This window comes from Eucyclogobius newberryi, unplaced genomic scaffold (assembly GCF_026437365.1).
Source record: "Eucyclogobius newberryi isolate DKJ021-1_F unplaced genomic scaffold, fEucNew1.0.hap1 SCAF_12, whole genome shotgun sequence".
In the NCBI taxonomy this organism is placed as follows: Eukaryota; Metazoa; Chordata; class Actinopteri; order Gobiiformes; family Gobiidae; genus Eucyclogobius; species Eucyclogobius newberryi.
The window spans coordinates 26,968,011-26,980,612 of NW_027315746.1; the positions used below are offsets into that span (position 1 = coordinate 26,968,011).

Genomic DNA, 12,602 nt, shown 5'->3' on the forward strand with positions numbered 1-12,602 from the left:
AAGCTTCTCCCACATACAAGCTTCTCCCACATACAAGCTTCACCCACATACAAGCTTCTCCCACATACAAGCTTCACCCACATACAAGCTTCACCCACATACAGGCTTCACCCACATACAAGGTTCAGCCACGTACAAGCTTCACCCACATACAAGCTTCTCCCACGTACAAGCTTCACCCACATCACATACAAGCTTCACCCACATACAGGCTTCTCCCACGTACAAGCTTCTCCCACATACAAGCTTCACCCACATACAAGCTTCACCCACATACAGGCTTCACCCACATACAAGGTTCAGCCACATACAAGCTTCTCCCACATACAAGCTTCTCCCATGTACAAGCTTCACCCACATACAAGCTTCTCCCACGTACAAGCTTCTCCCACATCACATACAAGCTTCACCCACATACAAGCTTCTCCCACGTACAAGCTTCTCCCACGTACAAGCTTCTCCCACATACAAGCTTCACCCACATACAAGCTTCACCCACATACAAGCTTCACCCACATACAGGCTTCACCCACATACAGGCTTCACCCACATACAAGCTTCTCCCACGTACAAGCTTCACCCACATCACATACAAGCTTCACCCACATACAGGCTTCTCCCACGTACAAGCTTCTCCCACATACAAGCTTCTCCCACATACAAGCTTCACCCACATACAAGCTTCTCCCACATACAAGCTTCACCCACATACAAGCTTCACCCACATACAGGCTTCACCCACATACAAGGTTCAGCCACGTACAAGCTTCACCCACATACAAGCTTCTCCCACGTACAAGCTTCACCCACATCACATACAAGCTTCACCCACATACAGGCTTCTCCCACGTACAAGCTTCTCCCACATACAAGCTTCACCCACATACAAGCTTCACCCACATACAGGCTTCACCCACATACAAGGTTCAGCCACATACAAGCTTCTCCCACATACAAGCTTCTCCCATGTACAAGCTTCACCCACATACAAGCTTCTCCCACGTACAAGCTTCACCCACATACAAGCTTCTCCCACGTACAAGCTTCACCCACATACAAGCTTCTCCCACATACAAGCTTCTCCCACATACAAGCTTCACCCACATCACATACAAGCTTCACCCACATACAAGCTTCTCCCACGTACAAGCTTCACCCACATACAAGCTTCACCCACATACAGGCTTCTCCCACGTACAAGCTTCACCCACATACAGGCTTCACCCACATACAAGCTTCACCCACATACAGGCTTCACCCACATACAAGGTTCAGCCACATACAAGCTTCACCCACATACAAGCTTCTCCCACATACAAGCTTCACCCACATACAAGCTTCACCCACATACAAGCTTCTCCCACGTACAAGCTTCACCCACATACAAGCTTCACCCACATACAAGCTTCTCCCACATACAAGCTTCTCCCACATACAAGCTTCACCCACATACAAGCTTCTCCCACGTACAAGCTTCACCCACATACAAGCTTCTCCCACGTACAAGCTTCTCCCACATACAAGCTTCACCCACATACAAGCTTCTCCCACGTACAAGCTTCACCCACATACAAGCTTCACCCACATACAAGCTTCTCCCACGTACAAGCTTCACCCACATACAAGCTTCTCCCACGTACAAGCTTCTCCCACGTACAAGCTTCACCCACATACAAGCTTCACCCACATACAAGCTTCTCCCACGTACAAGCTTCACCCACATACAAGCTTCACCCACATACAAGCTTCTCCCACATACAAGTTTCACCCACATACAAGCTTCTCCCACATACAAGCTTCACCCACATCACATACAGGCTTCACCCACGTACAAGCTTCTCCCACAAACAAGCTTCACCCACATACAGGCTTATCCGTAACAAATGCACAGGTTAAGAAGTGACTTGGAGGAGAGCTAAGTCTGGTCAAATATATTGTATTTATTTGGTATTTCTGCTGTTGTGGATGATGACGACGACGACGATGACGATGATACAATATTCAGGTCTTGGGCGGTAAACATCTCACACAGGTTTCTATATTTAGAACATACCATATCGAATTGTGCACTTCTTTTTAGGTATACGATTTCAGGACTGTAGAAACATTTGATTCTCAGTTATCATTCCATAATTTGCCTTGCTTTTCTAGTTACTGTAATAAGAGGAAAGCTTACATGGTGCAAAGCGAAATAAGCATTGCCTGTGCACGGATCACGGCCGATAGAAGATAAACGTTTTTAAATATTTCCACAGCCGCGCTGCGAGTGAATGATGCACCGCTGTGATTCCTCTAAATTTTGTTCAAAAGTAAGAGGTGGCAGAGGTGCAGGTCCGGGCCATGATGGGGCCACTTCTGGACCAGGTTCCGCCTTTCATGTCCAGGCGATAAACGCTATAAGGCTAACAATACAAGAATACCCCTAATGTGTTAATCCTGAGGTCCCCAACTAAATTAGCAATAGGTCTACTAGCATGGGGAGTTTAAAATGATGACACTGTATTTAGTGTATTTTTAATGAATAAATAAAGTATATTTTGGTGAAATTAAGTCATATTATTTTAAAAGAAATTCAAATAAAGACAATTAAACCTCATTTTATATATTTTGCAGATTTAAATGATCACAGACAACAATTTCCTCTGGCAGTGGGGGTCCCGGGTTGGTTGCAGAGCCTGAAATGTTTGACACCCCCTGCACTAACTCTCGTTTAAAATTCCAAAACTAACTGCATTGTATTTAAATAGGGGAACTATCTTTGTTGTCAAGGGCAAAAACAAGTTTCTGCAAGTGAAAAATAATTTATGTGCAGATAACTCACATCAAAACATACAAATAATCCGCATAACCAGGATTATGTAACATTTCAACCAACACAACACTGCAACACCTGCTCAGCTCAGTGTGAGAAATTTGCATGGCCATTTGCAGCAAATATTATGGATCTTGGGAGGAATTGGGAGTCAAAAAACACTCCTCTGAGATGCGTGCTGATGTATTTATTAGGCCCGAGCGCCACAAGCTGGCGAGAGGCCTATTAAGCTCGTAAGGCCGTGCAAAGCACGGCTGCGAAAGTGCGCACGTAGTGCGCACGAAATCGAGCGCGAAGCGCTCGCCCACTTCCAAACACTCACTAAAGCACTCCTTCACTCATGCACGCCCCGTGCATACTAATTAGTAGTAGGAAAATGGAACATTACCGTTGTAAACGGGCGAAGCCCGTGCAAAAGTGCGCACTAAACGAGCACTTTACATTGAGATGACGACCGCGAAGCGGTCGTCATCCCCATATAAAGCACTCATTTGCGCTAAGTACCTCACGAATACGTTCCCCATCTCTTGCATGTTCCGTGCATATAAGCATGTAATGCAAAAAATGAACATTATTACTGTATAGAGGGCCAAAAACACAAAGTGGGCGGAGCCCACTCAAAATTAACGAAAGTACCCGTCAGTGACCAGGGACCCACACCATGAGGTAGGAAAGCGCGAGCGCTTTCCGAAAATGTATAGTTTATGATATTTGGAAAATGGGAAACATTGTTTTCGCATCGGAATATTATTCTTTCTTCTTCTTCTTCTTCTTCTTCTTCTTCTTCTCGGGACCAACCCCCCTATTTTTCACCCAGTGAACATTGACGAAAAGTCAAAAAAATTTGCACACCTCTAAAAATCGTGCCTCTCTACATTCTGGCTATTTCCCTTTTCTAAAATAAAAAAAATTGGCGCGTCAGCGCCCCCAAATGTACCAAAAATGCATTGAGAGATGGGAAATGACCCAAAAAAAATCTGATCGTAGAATCATGAAATTTGGCGCAGAGGTAGATGGTGACAAGAGAAGTAAAAAATATTATTACGGCAACGCCGTCCGCCCAACCAAATGTCGGCCATATTGCTTCAAAAATGGCTAAACATGACTTTGGAGTTTTTCCAAACGTCGTACTTTTACGAACTCCTCCCAGGGCGTTGGCCCTAAAAAGCTGAAATTTGGTGAAAATGCTACTGAGGAGCTTTTGTTAAACTCTTTGCCCTAAACCTACTTGAAGTGAAATAAATTAATTTGGAGCCACAGCGCCCCCTACAGATTTTATATGGAGGTTAAATATTTAGTTTTGCGAAATTATATGAAATTTGACACACAACTCAATTTTGGCATCCCCATCAAAAAAGTCAATGAGACCCATGTCATAATTGTTATGGCTTTGCCGTAACGATGACCGAAACCTTCCATGTTATTCCAATGGGGAAATCGCCAGAACATGTTTACACTTTAGACTTTCACAAACTCCTCTTAGGGCGTTAGACATATTAACCTGAAATTTGGTGAGACTCATCTTCAGGGGTGGACCATCAAAAGTTATCCACATTTTTATTCAAAGAGTCACGGTGTCTGTGCGGCAAAGCCGCACATTTTGCCAAGAATTCAAAATAAAATTGCATTTTGATGGTACAGATTCAGCAGTAGGCGTAATAAAAGGACAATTGGGGCGCGTTAGCGCCCCCTCCTCTTGCGGCGTGGCGGCGGCGTAGCGAGGGCCGATCATTGCCGCTTGCGGCTATATTTCTTATTCCTATTGATAGCTGGGGAGGCTGACTCACAACTGTATGTAGAGCCAAACATCAGACAAAGAGTAACAGCTGATCTTCCAAAGTGAAGATAACCTTAAAGTTGAAGCTTCGAAATTGCCAGTTTTGCCCGAAAAGACTGAACAGCTGGTACTAAATCCAACACACAATTATTCTTTCCCTGCATTGTCACATTGAGGTCGTTTAGGTTTGCTGTGATGATGTCCACGAGAAAGGCCTGTGTGTGCATGTTCTTCATCCTGCAAAAAGTACAAAAACACCAGGGCTATGGGATTTTGCTGTGCCAGAAACTGTTTTAGGTCATGTCTTAACTTCCAGAAACACGCCAGCACTTTACCGTCACAAATCCATCTGACATTGGAGGAGGAGAAGATCAATGGCATCTGCATTCACCACTGACAAGAATTCCCTCAGGAAGCGATGGTGGTCAGATGATGTGGCTCTGAGAACTATGGCAAGTGTTTGTGATAGTATTCATTGTCTCTCCAGACCTGATATATGGGCAAATAATACAGTTAAAGAGCCGGGTTGATGAGTAACTGCTCCTCTTCCTGGTCCCATCAAGGAAAGTGCCTTGTCAGCGTTTTTAAGAGCCTCCTCTGTGTGAACATGTCTTTGATGGCCTAATGAACAGTGTTTTCCCTCCTGAGATGCTGAGAGGCTTAAAAGGTTATAGATTAATCATAGATGGCGCTGTTGAGCCGAGACTGCACACCCTGCCTCAACAACTCTGCTCTTGTTGTTGTGGATTATAAGAGAATCTGACAAACCTTTTGACATTTTGACGTTTTTTTGACAAAGAAGTCCTTTTCCCAGCAAAATGGTTTCTGCCACTGCTTTTGTTACCTTTTCGACAATTTCAGAGTCTGTAAAAGGCTTCCTGTATTTGAAAATCCACTGCACTCGGAGTAAACCCCAGTTGGCGCTCTGATTGCCCCCTGCTTCCGAAGAGTGCACACGCTTTTTCGCTCGCTCCGCTTGCTATCGCTGCTTTCCTTATTTATTTTGCTTTTTAATCAGTTTTTGTCTTCCAAACATTTTTGCTTTAGACTTTTTCAAGTAAACCAAGGATTTTAAGAAAATTTTTCCAGTTTTAACGACATATCTGACGCCAGCGACATGTCCGGGAGAAGAAGTGAGAAAGACTGTGAACGCTGTCGGAAATATCAACAAGAAATTAATGAGCTGAAAACACGGATATTTGTTTTGGAATCTGAAAAAGTTCTTCACGATACCATTCCTGTGTCAACCGACGGTAAGAAGAGCACAGTTTTTACAAGAAAAACTGCTACTTTCAACCTAAACCGCAGTGACTCTGTGTCGTTTCCAAAACTGTCTAAAAACCAGAAAGACCAGGCTGTTTCTTGGAACAAACTTGGAGCAAAGCCTAAACGATACAAAGATAACGTGAAGTCACCTAAAATACAGCTCACCAACAGATTTTTACCACTTTCAGAGATGGAATTAAATGAAAAAAGGAAAGATGACGTGGCTAAAATACAGCGAGAAGGATCTGTGCCAGGAGCCAAGGTCATTGTTTTAGTTGGGGACGGCGCGATAAGTCACGTGACGCATGAAAAGATAAACACACATTCTTTTCCAAGCGCCACTGTTTCTGAGATAACGTCACTCCTTCCAAATATTATGGCTAAGCATGGAGGAGCTAAACAGCTGATTGTGCACGTGGGTGCAGTGGACATGCGGCGGGAACAGACTGAAGTTTTGAAAAAAGACTTCTTGAAGTTATTCGACGTGCTTGATAAAATGGAAATCAAAACATTCATAAGTGGACCTCTTCCAAACATCGACAGGAGGATAAACAAGTTTAGCCGGCTTCTTCAGCTGAACACATGGCTGTCCAAAGAGTGTCCCCCGAGAGGACTACACTACATTGAGAACTTCTATCTATTCTGGAAACGAGAGGACCTGTTTAAGAGAAATGGCCCCCACCTATGCAGAGGTGGAGTGAGGGTGCTGACAGAGAACCTGCTCCACGCTCTGAGGCATTGGACTGGGCCTGGACAGGGTCCTGAGCAGATAGTTAGAGAAGAGAGGAATGAGAGAAGAATTCCTGCTCCATCAGCCAGAGACCGAGCCAATATTTCAACATCAAAAGCACCACAACCTCAGCCTCCACCAAAGGATTCATCAGCAGCTGCTCCACCACCACCAGCAAAGGATTCAGCTCCAGCTGCTCCACATTCACCTCCACCGCCTCCAGCAAAGGAACAATCTTCATCGCCCCTGCCTTCAGACCATCCCTGGGTTCCCCCTGCAACATCTACTCCCACTAAAGATTCTTCATTCTCCTTCTCATCTCCACTCTCACCCATGGGCCTTCCCAGCCATTTTGAAAGTCTGATCAAATCAGGCATTAAGATGGCTCCACTCACGCCCAATATAGCAAGGGCTATGTCAATACTTATCAACTCTTCCCTGCACAAGCCGACTACACCAACAACAGCCCCACCACCCATCCCCCCTCGCCTCTCACCTGGTCCCAAACTCTCCTTGGCTACAAAAGCCCCACCACCCATCCAACCTCGCCTTTCACCTGGTATCTCCCATAGCTAGGATGCACTGGGTCTCAGCGTTGCCGGGACTTATTGTCACATTAAAAATCAAACCAACCCGGGGCCCTATGTAAAAAGAGCCCCCCCTAGTGCTATTTCTGTAGTCACATCATCACAGAGATGGAAAAACAAAATGCGAGTCAGGCCCAATCTGAGAAATGTGATTCATATTCCCTGTGAAAAGATAAAGCCCAGTCTCACTGAAACTAGTCTGAAACTTGCTGTGCTAAATGTCAGATCCTTATGTAACAAATCTCTCTTAATTAATAATTTTATTTCTTCTTATAATCTTGATTTTATGTTTTTAACTGAAACATGGCTCGACAAAAACACAGGAAATGTAGTTCTGATAGAATCTGCTCCACCCAACTTTAAGTTTGAATCTGAAACACGAGAAAACAAAAAAGGGGGTGGAGTCTGTGCTGTCTTTAGAGATGAAATAATTACCCGCAGGTTGTCTTTTGGGGTGTTTTCATCATTTGAGTATGTATCCTTTAAAATGGAGCTAAAACGGTGTCCATCCATTCTCTTCATTGTTTTATACAAGCCTCCCCAGCACTGCCAAAGTTTTATTGATGATTTTACTGAGATGCTTTCAGTCATATGCACAGACTTTGATGGTTTGGTCATTACAGGTGATTTCAATGTGCATGTTGATAATATTTGTGACAGAAACGCTAAAGAGCTTGATGCTGTCCTTGAAACCTTCAGTCTTACTCAGCATGTGAGAGGCCCCACCCACAGCAAAGGACACACTCTAGATCTCATAATTACAAAGGGGGTAAATATTTCAAATGTTAATGTGATCGATGTTGCTCTGTCTGATCATTTCTGTGTCTTCTTTGACCTGTCTGTTTCTCCCAAACCTCCGGTTGATCCTGCAGTTGTTCAGAGGAGACACATAAGTGATGGCACAGGTGCACTGTTTATGGAAATGATAAACTTCGAAAATGTCTCATGTTCTAATGTAAATGATTTGTTGAACTCTGTTACATCTAGTGTTTTGAATGTTCTGGACACCATCGCCCCTATAAAGGCTAAAATGGTTAAAAATAAGCAGAAGGCGCCGTGGAGAAATGATGATTCGGTCAGGGCACAGAAAAGGGAGTGCCGCAGGGCCGAACGGAAATGGCGCAAGTCAAAGCTCCAGGTTCAAAAAGAGATTTACAAAGAAAAGCTGAATATGTACAACCTAATCTTATGTAGAACTAGGGAAAGATATTTTTCTGAAATAATTGGAAGCTGCAGTAACAACTCGCGTGTCCTGTTTGCCACAGTAAACAGATTAACAAACCCTCCAGCTCAGCTGCCGTTAGAACTCATTTCCACATCCAAGTGTAATGAGTTTGCATGATTCTTTAATGACAAAGTTCAGGGCATTAAAAATGCTATAAATCCCACAATGCAAAAAATTACCCTAAAACCACCAAGACACTTAGAGCTGACTCACTTTGCACCAGTAACTGACAAAACTGTCCATGAGATCATCACCAGTCTGAGTTCATCTACATGCTGCCTTGATGTGTTACCCACCAAATTTCTAAAGTCTGTGCTGAACAGTTTGTTAGCACCACTCACTCACATAGTTAACATGTCGCTTCAATCTGGAACATTCCCAATGTCTTTGAAAACTGCGGTCATAAAGCCTCTCCTAAAGAAGAGCAGTCTTGATGCCGCAGTACTGAGTCATTACCGGCCCATCTCTAATCTGCCATTTTGGGGCAAAGTCCTTGAAAAGGTTGTTTACCAACAGCTCACAGATTTCCTCTTAATAAACAACTCATTTGATGTTTTTCAGTCAGGTTTTAGACCTCATCACAGCACTGAGACTGCTCTTGTCAAGGTGACAAATGACATCCGCCTGAACACTGACACGGGCAAAGCCTCAGTCTTAATTCTGTTAGATCTGAGTGCTGCTTTTGACACTGTCGATCATGGGATCCTCTTACAGAGACTAGAGGACTGGGTGGGCATCACTGGCACTGCCCTAAACTGGTTAAGGTCCTATCTGGAAGACAGGAAGTACTTTGTTGAAATTGGTAGCTGTGTCTCAGACCACATGACCCTGACCTGTGGAGTGCCCCAAGGGTCAGTCCTGGGTCCCCTTCTGTTCAACCTCTACATGCTGCCGTTGGGTCAGTTGATACGCAGTGAAAATGTGTCCTATCACAATTATGCAGACGACACTCAGATCTATGTTTCACTATCGGCAGGTGAATATGGACCAGTAGATTCACTCTGTCACTGCATCCAACAGATCAGTTTGTGGATGCAAAACAACTTTCTCCAGCTGAACTCAGACAAGACTGAAATAATCGTTTTTGGCCCACAGAAACAAAGAGAAAGTGTTAGCGGTCACCTCCAGAGTCTCGCTCTAAAACCTACAAACCAAATTAGAAATCTGGGGGTAATAATGGACTCAGACTTGAACTTTAATAGCCACGTCAAATCAATAACATCAGCAGCTTTTTACCATCTAAAAAACATTGCCAAAATCAAAAATATAGTGTCAAAACCAGATTTAGAGAGACTTATCCACGCGTTTGTCTCCAGTAGATTAGACTACTGTAACGGCCTGCTCACTGGTCTCTCCAAACGAGCTGTAAAACAGCTGCAGTACATCCAGAACGCTGCTGCTCGGGTCCTGACTAGAACCAGGAAGTATGATCACATTAGTCCTGTTCTCAGGTCTCTGCACTGGCTCCCTGTGGCTCAGAGAATAGACTTTAAAGCAGCTCTGCTTGTGTACAAGTCTCTCCATGGCCTAGCACCAAAGTACATCTTGGATATGTTAGTGCCATATGAACCATCTCGGACTCTGAGGACCTCAGGGACCGGCCTCCTGCTGGTGCCCAGAGTCAGGACAAAACATGGGGAATCTGCGTTTCAGTTTTATGCAGCTAAAATCTGGAACAGTCTTCCTGAAGATGTGAGACAGGCTTCTACTCTGACAATGTTCAAATCTAAGCTAAAAACTGTTTTGTTTAGCTGCGCATATGACTAAAAGGATTTTTTCTTTGCACTCTTCTCTTTTGTTTGTGATTTTATTAGTTTAGAAAATCAGTTGGATTGATAATTTTTAATTTAGTTAATTTTATTGTATTTCTGTAATTTCTTTGTGATTTGAATGCATTTTTCCTGCTGTGAAGCACTTTGAATTGCCTTGTGTATGAAATGTGCTCTACAAATAAACTTGCCTTGCCTTGCCTTGCCTTGTTGAGCTGTTAGCGACTGGGAAAACACTCATCTAGCTCGCTCGTACTGGCGTTTCAGTTCATTTATTGTAGGTTTGGTCATTTGAAATCGTAATGCTGATGTTTGCACTTTTAGGAGCAAGTGACTCTTAGGCAGGCGGACCTTGTAGAACTCGAGGCAGGGAAAAATAATTGCGTGAATATTAATCACGAAAAACACGGTATTCCCAGTCCATTTTTCTCATTTTTGACAAAGCCATAGTTAATTCGTAGTAACATGCATGAGGGGAAAAAACTCTGACATATACTTGCTTTGAAGGACTGCCCTGTTTAAGGTCATTATCAGTAAAAATAGTCTTCACACATCTACTATAAAAAGGATCAATCACATTTTTTTATCGGAAGAAATACATTCTTACAACAGTATTTGTTTGTAAAACCATTACATGCACAAGCTGTTTATTAAATACGCTAATCATATTCAAAGCAGTGCACATAATGTCGTAACTGCATAACCTTTACTTTATCTAAATAAGCAAGAAAAGAGCAGTGCTGTCACATCTTTGTTTTGTTAAATATTTATTTCAATGCTAATGATAATACATCGACACAATATCAAGGCGCCAAAATAAAAGGCACTATGTATTTTTTCCAGTGAGTGGTCTGCCATCTGCTTGTCTCCATGGAGATGCGCTTGCAATGTTCCACAGACTTATCCATGCATTTGTCTTCAGTAGATTAGACTACTGTACCGGACGCTCCCTGGCCTCTCCAAACGAGCTGTAAAACAGCTGCAGTACATCCAGAACGCTGCTGCTCGGGTCCTGACTAGAACCAGGAAGTATGAGCACATTAGTCCTGTTCTCAGGTCTCTGCACTGGCTCCTGTGGCTCAGAGAAGAGACTTTAAAGCAGCTCTGCTTGTGTACAAGTCTCTCCATGGCCTAGCACCAAAGTACATCTCAGACTTGTTATGCCATATGAACCATCACAGACTCTGAGGACCTCAGGGACCGGCCTCCTGCTGGTGCCAGAGTCAGGACTAAACATGGACCGGCCTCCTGCTGGTGCCAGAGTCAGGACTAAACATGGACCGGCCTCCTGCTGGTGCCAGAGTCAGGACTAAACATGGACCGGCCTCCTGCTGGTGCCAGAGTCAGGACTAAACATGGACCGGCCTCCTGCTGGTGCCAGAGTCAGGACTAAACATGGACCGGGAAAAAAAAAACTTTTTATTTTGGTCTATTTTTTTAAAGGATATATTGAACTAAAAATACTTAATTTTGCTTCTAAAATGGTCACAATTTTCATAATTATCATTTTTGGTCCTTACGATTATATCATGACCTGAATAATCACGACTTTCGAATAACTTAATCATCTTGTGAATGAAAACATAAAGCATAACTATTGGCGGCGTCGCTCCTCCACAGATCTGACCTGTAACTTGGCCCTGTGGCGTCACCTACTTGTCTCCATAGATATAGCCAAGATACGTTTCATGCCATACTGCGGAACGTTCCAGGCAAAGCAGTAACATCACCATGGAAACGAAAAATACACAATTTATCAACACCTCAAATTCGAACCATCAATCTTTGCCAAAAGCTCTAATCACTGACCCAGCTTCAGCGTGATTGCAATTCAAAGCCTGTTTTTCTCTCTCTAATGGCAGAAGTTTAACCTTAAAACATCTTTCCTTCGTCTTCTCGGTGCCGCCCAAATCCAAAGTATTCCGTTTGAGAAATCGCAGAGATTTTCGTCCCGCTTTTCCAGAATAACAATAGCTTTAGCCAGACCAACCTGCAGCCAGGGCACAGGGGGAGGATGGCTTTCACGTACAGGCCAGCTCACTAATACGGCGCTTCTGAAATGAGACGTGACCGAGCCGGTACATAGTTACTCAGGGTGCGTGGGCGACCGACTTTCCATGAGGCGCACGTCCTGTGTATTAACGCCGGTCTGAAGCCGAACATGACGCCTGCCTCGCCTTTTTAGCATTAGTGACTCAGAGATTTGGAGGTGTTTCTTATCCATTATCAAGAAGATGGTGATCTCCTTCTCAGCAGAGCATATCTTTATCATTTGCACCGCTCTATATTTAAAGTCAACTCAAAGAGGAAGCTGTTGAGGGGGAGAGGTGTAAGATAAAGAGAGGGATTAAAATAATGAAAGTTTAAAAGAGGTTTATTTGGAACGTGTGACTATTTCAGAAGCAATTTTTTTTTATAAACTGCACAAGGTTTTTC

General features: G+C 43.6%; 1 protein-coding gene across 1 annotated transcript in view; it reads right to left on the bottom strand.

Annotated features, from left to right (window-relative positions):
• The window catches only part of LOC140356633 (corticotropin-releasing factor receptor 2), a 181,565-nt gene that overhangs the window by 120,760 nt on the left and 48,203 nt on the right, over positions 1-12,602 (bottom strand). The gene's annotated exons all lie outside the window — the stretch shown is intronic.